Source organism: Chlorocebus sabaeus, chromosome X (genome assembly GCF_047675955.1).
Source record: "Chlorocebus sabaeus isolate Y175 chromosome X, mChlSab1.0.hap1, whole genome shotgun sequence".
NCBI classification, from domain to species: domain Eukaryota; kingdom Metazoa; phylum Chordata; class Mammalia; order Primates; family Cercopithecidae; genus Chlorocebus; species Chlorocebus sabaeus.
In genome coordinates, this window is record NC_132933.1 from 115,570,355 (window position 1) to 115,578,680 (window position 8,326).

The 8,326-nt window shown below is 45.8% G+C and overlaps 1 long non-coding RNA gene across 1 annotated transcript; it reads left to right on the plus strand.

Moving 5' to 3' along the window:
* Window positions 1-2,808: 2,808 nt before the first annotated feature.
* Window positions 2,809-4,479, plus strand: LOC140710795 (uncharacterized). Its single transcript, XR_012091861.1, has 3 exons — window positions 2,809-2,947; window positions 3,532-4,103; window positions 4,426-4,479. It is a non-coding gene; the product is annotated as an uncharacterized lncRNA (long non-coding RNA).
* The last annotated feature ends 3,847 nt before the right edge of the window (window positions 4,480-8,326 follow it).

Sequence of the window (8,326 nt, forward strand, 5' to 3'; positions counted from 1 at the left end):
TGGACACGCCACCACTAATGTTGCTACAAATTTCCGCGTGGGAGAGGAGGATAGGACACCCAATATCGCAGAGAATAGAAACTCTCCTGGGATAGTGTTCTTCATATTCAGGGAGGAAGAGGATGATATGACTCCCAATACACCCTCTGAGGGTGGACATATTGGGTGTCTACACCCGTCTGTGAAAGAGGGCATAATTCCCAGATGGAGAGATGATTTTACTCACAATACCGGAAACAAGCTGTGAGTCCTCTGTGCCCCCAGTAGCCAGGGGGTGAGGCGGAGTGGCTGTTGGGAGCCAGATCACTGGCGCGCCTCACCAAAGAAAGCTGCGAGATGCAGATTGAGAGTGAGAAACCAAGAGAGTGAGTCACACACACACACACATACACACACAGAGAGAGAGATAGAGAGAGAAAGAAAGAAAGAAACAGGGAGAGTGAAAGAAACAGAGAGAGAGACAGAAAAAGTCAGAGAAGCAGAGACACAGAGAGACATAGAAAGATGGAGAAAGAGATGAGGGGAAGAGAGAAACAGAGACATACACAGAGTCTTAAAAGGAGACAGAGAGACAGAGCAACCAGGAGAGAGACACACACAGGGAGAAAGAGAGACTGAGAAAGTGAGATGCAGAGAGAGATGGAAAGAGAGATGGGGAGAGGGACAGAAAGAGAGAAGCAAAAACACAACATTCGTTGAATTGCTTCTCCCTGAAGTCAACATTCTATTTCTGCACTTTCAGTCACCACCAAGAATCTTTCTATGTCACCTGTCCTCCTTCCTTCCCCATCTTCCTCATGCCCTCTTACTAAAGCCTCTTGAAATCTGCCTTCCCAATGACAACTCCTCCTTGAAATGTCACCACTGACTTCCAAACAACCAGCAAATAAAAAAGGTTTTTAAAACAATTACTTCCACCAGTTTCTCCGTTTTGCTAAAGGTTATGGTGCTGTTTCCTAATACCTCTCTTGAAAATCTTTCTCTCTGTTTTTTATTTCTTTGCATGAATTAACATCGAGATAGAGCACAACATATCATAGTGAATATAGACTATAAATGATGTTTTGTGCATACCTTATTTTTAGTGATAAACACTGTATAAGTAGTTTATTTTTGCCATTTCTTTCTTACTATGGTTTGAAAGTGTCCCCCAAATTTCAAGTGTTGGAAACTGCATCCCCCATGTAGTAGTGCCGAGGGGAGGGATCTTTAAGGGGTGATCAGGTCATGAGGGTTTCACCCTCGTGAGTGGACTAATGTTGTTATTGGGGGAGTGGGTTCCTTATCGCAAGAGTTGGTCTGTTACAAAAGTGAGTTTTACCCCTCTTACTCCTTCATGCTCTCTTGCCCTTCCACCTTCCTGTGGGATGACACAGCACAAAGATCCTTGCCAGATGCCCACCGCCCCATAACCTTGGGCTTCCCTCTTCCAGGACTGTGAGAAGTGAATCTGTTTTTGTAAATTACCCAGTCTCAGACACTCTGCTAAGAGAAGCAGAAAACAGGTTAAGACAAAATGTTTTAGGATCCTCTTCCCTCACAGTTGCAGTAAGAAGTTTATAGCTTTGTTTTGCTTCGTGGAAGATACAATGCTAAATAATAGGCATAATTTTGAAGGTTTCTCCTTCCATCCAAATATTTGATTCATTTTAAAATTTCTATTACACTGAGCTGTTGACCCTTGCTACTGATGCCTCAGAGATGTCTGGAAGAAAACCATGGAGGAAACCTTGAGTGCCATGTAGTCTGTCTTATCTAAATGCCCTCTGGACTTCGAGAAGGCTCTTTCTGTGAACCAGAGAGCTAACAATGTAGCCCAGCTCAAGACACTTTCCTGGAAAAGCTTTCAGAACATAGCCATTCCCAGGGAGCATCGCAACTTCTAGACTTCACAACAGGCACCAGAGAGCAGTCAGAAGACCATGGAATATTTTACCTGAATTCCTTCCAGCATTGTGTTCCAGGAACCTTGAAACTCCCTCCCCCTCCACGTGGGTCTTAGGTTTCTCTTTCCAAACCCAAACAGACTTGTTTTTAAACAATCCCCAAGAAGACGATGTCTTAGCATTACATATAATTGAGTTGTAAATCTTCTAAATTCAGAAAGAAAGAATATGGAAATAATTCAGAAGCCCTTGAGTTTTTAACGAGAAGAATCTGCAGTGAGGGGAAGACTCTTTTTATCCTGTGAATTCCCGGTGTGCTTCTTCCACACACGATCCTTGCTTGTGTCTCTCTCCAAACCTGTCTGTGAATAACCCACTCATCCTTCCAAGCTCAACTAACATGCCATGTGACAGAAACGGTTGCTTCGGCATCCATTTCCTCCTCCTCTTGTGACCAAGGCTCTGCACTAAATGCTTCATTCCCCAGCTGTCTTTGTGCACCCATGTGGCCATGTGGGTCCATTCTGGCCCATGTGATATAAGTAGAATTGTTGAGCAGGATGTCCAAAAGACTCCTTAAAACGAGCCAAACTACTGAGTATGGCTCTTTCTTATTTTTTCTTTTTCCTGCTGCTTTGAATGCAGCTGTGATTGCAGGAACAAAGCTGCTATCGTGGGGCATGAGGTGACCTTCAGTCAAAGTGCGTGAGGGAATGATAGGAGAAGCTGGGCTCTCTGATAAGATCACAGATCCAGTGAACAGGGGAGGATTGCCTGCTTTCAGATTCCGTTCATGTGAAAAGACAGACCTTTATATGTCTGAACCTCTGTTAGCTTGAGTCTTCTGTTTTATGCAGCCAAACTTAACCCTAACTGCCACACACCGTCTACTCATATTTTATGATGCTTTCTCTAATCTCTTAGGTAATTGTGTCCCCCCAGAAACCTATGGAGAGCTGAAGGGGTTTTAGGGTCATGGAATCCACACTCCTCCTTTGGTAAAAGAGGACAAAGGCCAGAGAGCTGTGCGATGGCTGAGGCGTGCGATTGTAAACCAAAAGGTACCTGAGACTGATCTCAATCCATTTAAAAGTTAATTCTGCCAAGGTTAAGGACATGCTTGGAAGAAAAAAACACGGAATCACAGAAACAGTCTGTGGTCTGTGCCTTCCTCCCAAGACGATTTTGAGGGTTTCAGTAGTTAAAGGGGAAGGGTGGGCTGAAGAGGAAGGGTGGGCTGGAGGGAAGGGTGGGCTGGAGGGGAAGGGTGAGCTGGAGGAAAAGGGTGGGTTGGAGGGGAAAGAGGGAGTCTGTGGTCATCCTCAGGTTGCAAGAGAAAGAGAGCAGGTGGGGAATGGTCAGTTACATCTTCATCTCACATGCAGTAAATCAGTCCTTTACATAAGATAAGGTGAACATAGATCAGCTTCCTGTGGAGATATGTAATGCTTTATTTGTAGCTATCTGCTTAGGAACAAAAGGAAAGGCAGTTTCTTGTATGATTCAGCTTCCAGCTTAATGTTTTTTTCCTTTTTGGCTGTGAATTAGGGTCCCGAGGCTTTATTTTTCCCTGCACACTATATTGTGTGTGAAAATTGTTGTTCGGGACCCAAAGTTGTTTACTTACTCCAGCTCCATCCCTTAGCTCAATTTCCATTTGGAGTGGCTTCTGGAAGGCTGGAATTGAAATCCACCAGTGCCCATTTCAAGGTGTTCCCAACATCGCCTGGAAAAAAGGAGCCCGGATACACTTCCCTGTGGATGCAGGTCAGTCATCATAATGCACAGAAACAGCATTGACCTCAGCCTGGAGCCATTGTCCTGAAAGGGGATTCTTCCCAGCTCGGGCCTGAGACTGATCCCTGAGAAGTGGCCGCTCCATCCCTGAACGCTTCCTGTTTGTGTCTCCTTACTTCCTAGAGATCACGGCATTCAGGCTCAGAATGCCGCAGGCCTATCCCACTGGAAGCTGTCGAGGTGCCTCCTGCCACACAGGACGCCTGGCACGGCAGCAGCATCAAGGGACCAGCAGGGAAGAGGCTGCAGTGATTTGGGGGAACAGCCTGAAAATCACCTGGAGCCTGGTGGCAGGTGGTCCCACCTCCTCCCAATATTAGGTCCCAGAGAAAATGACAATATGAGCAGCTCATGTCACCATTATTAGCAGAGTCTTTTTATTCTTTCCTTAATTTTTTGCCATTAAATTGGGCTCTATCGGTCCATTCTCTTTTCTTTTCTTTTCTTTTTTTTTTTAAGACAGAGTCTTGCTCTATTGCCCAGACTGGAGTGCAGTGATGTGATCTCAGCTCACTACAAGCTACACCTCCCGGGTTCACGCCATTCTCCTGCCTCAGCCTCCTGAGTAGCTGGGACTACAGGTGCCCGCCACCATGCCTGGCTAATTTTTTGTATTTTTAGTAGAGACGGGGTTTCACCGTGTTAGCCAGGATGGTCTCGATCTCCTGACCCCGTGATCCGCCCACCTCGACCTCCCAAAGTGCTGGGATTACAGGCGTGAGCCACCCCACCAGGCTTATAGGCCCATTTTCTGCTTTTAATGCCACCAATACATGAAATTCCAGATCTGCTTCTGCAAAATAAAGTTTCATTTTCATTATTTTATTATTCATTACACTAATTCTATTATTTTATTCTCTTTGTTTTTTTTATGAAGAACTTCAGCACGAGAGGGGCTATCCCTGCTGCCTTGTGGCTGCAGAAGGAGAGAGAAGGAGCCTCTCCAAAAAAGGGTTTCATGAAAGCCCTGAGACGAGATATTCACTTCAGAGGGTTCAGGACAAGGACACTCACTTTGTTCTGTGCGGTGTGGAGATGCGGGTGAGCGTTCCTCAGTGGCACCAACTGGTTCCCTCTTGTCCTCAGCTGCCAGTGCCCTGGGACTTGTCATTTGGACAAAACACTTTTCCATGTCTGCCATCCATTCCACGGAGGCAGGAGAAAAGGGTCTGGAGGCAGGAACATAAGGCCGACTCACCATGACTTCGGAGAATTAATCAAATGGAAACTCTTGGGCTACGACAGGAAATATCCTCTCCATTTACACAGGGCATACACCGAGTACATGACTTTGTAATTTTACTTCATCCTCTTCATTTACATAGGGTGCACATCAAGTAACCAATGGAAACCTCTAGAGGAGATTTGAACCCCAGAAACTTCAGTAACGGCAGTAACGGGCTCCCTGTGCTCAGGTGCTCCCACCCTGTGGAGTGTGCTTTCATTTTCTGTAAATCTCTGCTTTGCTGCTTCATTCTTTCCTTGTTCCATTTTTGCGTTGTGTCCAAGTCTTGGTTCAAGACACCAAGAACCTGGACACCTTCGGCCAGTAACATTATCTTAATATCTTGTTTTCAAACTGAATTCTGTTTTTCATCTGTTCACCTAGTTTTTAGAAAATTACAGTAAAATACAACTTGGAACTTACCACAGCTTAATACGAGGGTCGCTATGAGCTATACAACAGGTTTGATGTTTAAAAGTTTGCAGCATTTTTTATTGCTCTTTCATTTACACACTACAGTAAATATTTTATTTTTTATGTTTAATTATGAAATATACGACAGGTAAGAGTCTATAAAATTTGGGTGGGCACAGTGGCTCATGCCTGTAATCCCAGCACTTTCGGAGGCTGAAGTGGGCGGATCATTTGAGGTCAGGTGTTCAAGAACAGCCTGGCCAACATGGTGAAACCCGTCTCTACTAAAAAAATACAAAAGCTAGCTGAGCATCATGGCAGGCACCTGTGATCGCAGCTACTCGGGAGGCTGAGGTGGGAGAGTTGTTTGAACCCAGGAGACAGAAGTTGCAGTGAGCCGAGATCGTGCCATTACACTCTAGCCTGGGCTACATGAGCAAAACTCCACCTCAAAAACAAACAAACAAAAACTGAATGCATAATCTGATAGATTAATAATTGTGCTGATGTCATCATCCATTAGCATCGAGTGTCTTGAAAGGCTACAATATGCCCTTCCTTGATAACCTGGGTCTCCCTTCTTCACCCAGACATAGGACTAATGTGTTAATGTTTGTCTTGCTTTTCATAAGGTTTATCATTTCTGTGTATATTATTATGCAATGTCATATGTTATGCTTTGTGAATTGTATATGGAATAGCAGTGTATTTTTCAGTAATTTCCTTTGTTCACTGTAATTTTTCATTGTTGATGTTTCTAAGTGCCGTTCATTTTCACTGCTGTATCATATTCCACAATGTGACTAGGGCAGATTTTTCCCTTGATAGAGGTGTGTTTGGATGGCTTTCAGGTGTTTTCTATTTCTACAATCACTGCCTAAATATTCTTGCCCCGTATATGTCTCTTGGAGAAGACCGTGCAAGGGCATTTCTGGGGCAGACATGCCGGAGAAGGCAAGTGTGAGGCCACAGAGGGGCGTGTCTAGCTTTTTATGAAATACAGTGTCATAACAGGAGCAACAGCACTGGATACTTTGCCAGCAGTTGATCTTTTCCACATTTTGGATTTTTGTGGCTCTGCTGAATTTGTTTCTTGAATTATTGGATGTATCCACGGTACTTTGTTTACTTAAGTTTTGTAACGTTTTGCACGCGGACTTATCTTCCTTGGAATTTTATGTGGGGAGATATTTTGAGGACAGGGTTGCATTGTTTCAGCAAAGATGTTCACTCACATGGGGTAGAGGTGAAGTTAGCAGCCGCCTGGTGCCACGTCGATTTGACCCATGCTCTCCAGGTCTTCCAGCACGAACTCTTGGAGGACTGCTTCTCATCAGTTCTCAGGGTCAGTGATTTTCCCTCCACCCAGCACCAATGCAGGGACAGCTGCTCTCCTTGATGCTCCTGCTCTGAGGTGGGCTTTTATTTTAAGTCTAAGATGTCAGATTTCTGACCTCATTTTGGAGAGACATCCGGTTTTGTTTCTGATGCCCCATCCTCTGTGCAACTGTCTAAACAGAAAAAAAATTCCACTTTGGTTCCTGCCAATTCTTTATTGACTGCTGTGGATTCCATCCTTCAATGCCAGCTCAGTAATGCACTTACAAAGATGCATTTTTGTAGGTTTTACCCAACATCTCAGTTGTTTTTGTTGGGAGAGCTATTTAGTGTCCCTTATGTTGAAAGTTGGAAGCACCTGGCAACACCATAGGTGAGAGATCTGCTCTTACCCCTTTCCAGCATCTTCATGCTGGGTCCAGGACTTCTTTTCCTCTGTGATTAAGATGCCACAATGGGCTGGGCATGGTGGCTCATGCCTGTAATCTTAGCACTTTAGGAGGCCAAGGTGGGTGAATCACCCGAGGCCAGGGGTTCAAGACCAACCTTGCCAACATGGTGAAACTCTGTCTCTATTAAAAGTACAAAAAATTAGCCCAGCATTATGGTGCATGCCTGCAATCCCAGCTATTTGGGAGGCTGAGGCAGGAGAATTGCTTGAACCGGGACCCGGCAGACCCAGGTTGCAGCGAGCCGAGATCATGCCACTGCACCCCAGCATGGGCTACAGAACGAGACTTTGTCTCAAAAAAAAAATATATATGTATATGTATATTTATATATATATATTTGAAGTATTATCCAATGAGAGCAGGTGTTCCGGAAGACCTCATTTAAATACAGAATCTGAATGGGGGCCCATGTCACACCTGCCATTTTTTCATCTTTGCAGCTGGGCTCTTCTCTGCTAGACTCTGCTGTTTCCCACAAGGTCTTCAGAAGTCTGCCCTGAATCCTACAACCAGGAGATGAGAAGCACAGAGTGACACCAGCAGGAGAACATAAAGATGCAGTGATAGTTGTCCTCCTTCTGCAGAGTCCAGAGCAGTGCACGCCTACCGCTGGTGCCCTCGCTAAGCCTGGGGGCCAGCATGCCCGATGATAGTCTGGGAGTGCTGCAGTCAGGGTCCCCACAATGGACACCCAGCCTGTGCCCTTGCACTCTACTTGAGCGTGGCCATTGTCACCTCAGAGCCTCTGGGTACAGAGCAATGCATCCTACCAGAGCTGCATGTGAGGAAGGACCACGTGAGTCCCGGGAAAGAGCTGAGGCCCTGCAGGGGGAGGTGGCCAGCACTGAGACCTGATGCCTGTGTGGAGAATGATCTGTGGGTGTGAGTGGCACTGTGGGGTCAGTTCCTGGGTTCTGCTGCTCCCCCTCCTCAAAGATCAGTGTCCGAGCAGGGACTGGCATGTGTGTGGCACCTGGAACTGCAGGGCCACCACTCATGTGTGAGGCCATCATGGGGACCTGAACATAGTGTCGTCTGCAGACCCCACCCATCCATTGGCCCCAATTCCTGGCCAGCTTCTGCCAAGGCGAGAGGGTGGAATCTGGAAGGTGGGCGTAAGCTGAAGCCTGTCCCCCAGTGGCTGACATACAGCGGTGACACTCTGTGTGTGGGGGAAAGAGAGATCAGACTGTTACTGTGTCTATGTAGAAAGA